The sequence below is a fragment of the Chrysochloris asiatica genome, unplaced genomic scaffold (genome assembly GCF_000296735.1).
Source record: "Chrysochloris asiatica unplaced genomic scaffold, ChrAsi1.0 scaffold00004, whole genome shotgun sequence".
NCBI classification, from domain to species: domain Eukaryota; kingdom Metazoa; phylum Chordata; class Mammalia; order Afrosoricida; family Chrysochloridae; genus Chrysochloris; species Chrysochloris asiatica.
The window spans coordinates 2,937,039-2,939,455 of NW_006408522.1; the positions used below are offsets into that span (position 1 = coordinate 2,937,039).

General features: G+C 35.7%; 1 pseudogene; it reads left to right on the top strand.

Moving 5' to 3' along the window:
• Positions 1-1,411, top strand: part of LOC102828697 — a 6,830-nt pseudogene extending 5,419 nt beyond the window's left edge.
• The last annotated feature ends 1,006 nt before the right edge of the window (positions 1,412-2,417 follow it).

Here is a 2,417-nt window from a genome sequence, read left to right on the forward strand (position 1 = left end):
TATATATATATATATATATTAAAGGAAACAACGGTAAATTGCTACAATTTGATGAAACTGACCTATACTCATGGAGATAGTAACTCTAAATACCAACAGAGAGGGAAGGGGTCTTGCTAACCCCTCTCTGTACACAGGGTAGATAGGATGGGCAACTTAGACATTGGCTATCTAAAATAAGGGGGCAATAAAGGCATGAAGTGACTGGCTTACAAGTTTTCAAGAGGGAGTTTAGTTTAAGAATGTTGGGGGGAAGAAAGAGTCCCCACTGAATAGTTTTCATCTTGTCTAGATGGGTCTGGTGAAAATAGATGGGGATAAGATTTGTATGATTCAGTAGTGAATAATTGTTACCATGACTAACTGCGACTGTCACAATTGTAAAGATAGAAGTTTTGTAACAAAAACAGGGGAGTAGTTAATCTTACAGTCCAGAAACAGAGGACCCTAGTACCATCAAGGGAGAAGAGTACAAGCAGAATGCGGGATCTTTTCCAGAGAAGCAGTGATGCCAGAGATGGAGGCAGAGATGGGGTCATGGAGAAGGGGAGCAGCTGAGGAGGTGTAAATTATTATATATGCCTGAGTGGTTTTTTTGTTGTTTTTTTAAAAAGCTGAAGTGAATAGAGAGAAATATTGTTAACTGATGGTACATAGAAGAGATTATAATTATTATAATGAAACAAGGTGTATGATTTGTTGTATGTAAAACTCATGATATGCCCTGTAAACTTTCACTCAATCCACAATAAAAACTTTTTAAAAAAGAAGACGTTTTATGAGCTACATATGATGATAATGAGATGGCTCTAGGTAATGCTGAATTGGAAGGTTCAAGAAACACTGTGGGTTAGGCTTTGGACTGCTAACTGCGTCAATGGCAGTGGGTTTTCATGGGTTTATTCAAGTAGCCAGTACTTGGTTACAGAACATTCTGAATGACTGCTATAAAGAGAAGGCAGAGAACTGTGTAAAACTGAATTCTCTTGAACCCTGTGCAGACTAGAACCTGCTAATAAATGAGTCCAATGTGTCTGCTTAAGAAGAAAATGTTACTGTAGTTCTTGAGAAAGTAAAAAAGAAGTGGGACTGTGGATCCACTTACTGTACATATTCAAATTTATACAACCATCAACCAAAGCCCAAAGAAATCAGAATGTCTTCTAAAACAGGAATGCTTCTCTATGTCTGACCTAAGAAAGGACGACAACAAAGCAAATTGAAGATCAAATGAAGATAATTAATGGCAGTCCTTTGCCTAAGGTATCAACCCAACCTCATTCTAAAAATAAAAGCAAAGAATAAACAAATGCAAGCGTGCAAGGAATGGCAAGTGGAGAAGAAAGCTAACAAATTAGCTTTCAAACTGGAGCAAAGAGGTCAAGAAAAGGAACTTGAAGAAGAATATTGAAGTTTGAAAGCAATGACCATGAAACATTTAGAACAAGGCACTTTGCTTTAGGAGCGCCTCTTTATGTTCATTGATGAACTAAGATCTTAAAGAGACAAAACTGTTTGCTCTGCCATTTTTACTGCCAAAGATGGAAAAGATAATGGTAAAATATTTGAATTATTTTATACCAACAATTTTGTTCACCATTTAAAAAAATGTCATAATTTTTTAATTTATAAATTTTGGTGTGCTCTGAAATAAATTACTTCAATGGAAGGGAAAAAGCTTTTTAACACTTTCAAGAGATCTTTTGTGGATTTGCCTAATGCAATATATTATTTGATTTCTTGACTGTTGTTTCCAAGCACAATGAAGTCCTTGACAATTTCAATCTTTTCTGTTTATTGTGATATTGCTTACTGGTCTAGTTGTGAGGACACAGCAAGCAAAGCTGTGTCATCTGCATGTTGCAGGTTGTTGTTGAGTATTCCTCTAATCCGGATGCTGCATTATTTCTCATCTAAGTACAGCTTCTCTGACTGCTTGTTCAGTGTACAGATTGAATAACTATGGTGAAAAGATACAACTCAGATGTGCACATTTCCTGATTTTAAACCATGCACTATCCCCTGGTTCTGTTCTAATGACTGCTTCTTGGTCTATGTACAGGTTCTGCATGTGCAAAATTAAGTTTTTTGGAATTGCCATTCTTCATGATGTTATCCATAAATTGTTATGATCTACACAGTTGAATGTGTTTGCACTGTCAATAAAACAGGTAAATATCTTCCTGATATTCTCTGCTTTCAGCCAAGATATGTGTCCTTCCCAATTTTTTTTCCTTAAAATCCAAGTTTAATGATTCCAAACTGCTTGCTACCCAAGGAATAATAGTTACTAGCATAGAATATTTTGAGAGGAAAAACAAAACAAAAAAGAATACTCAGAGGAAGATATACTCATTCATATAAAAGAGCCACTGAATTTGCCTCTATTCCAGAGGAATATGTATATAAGATGTAGA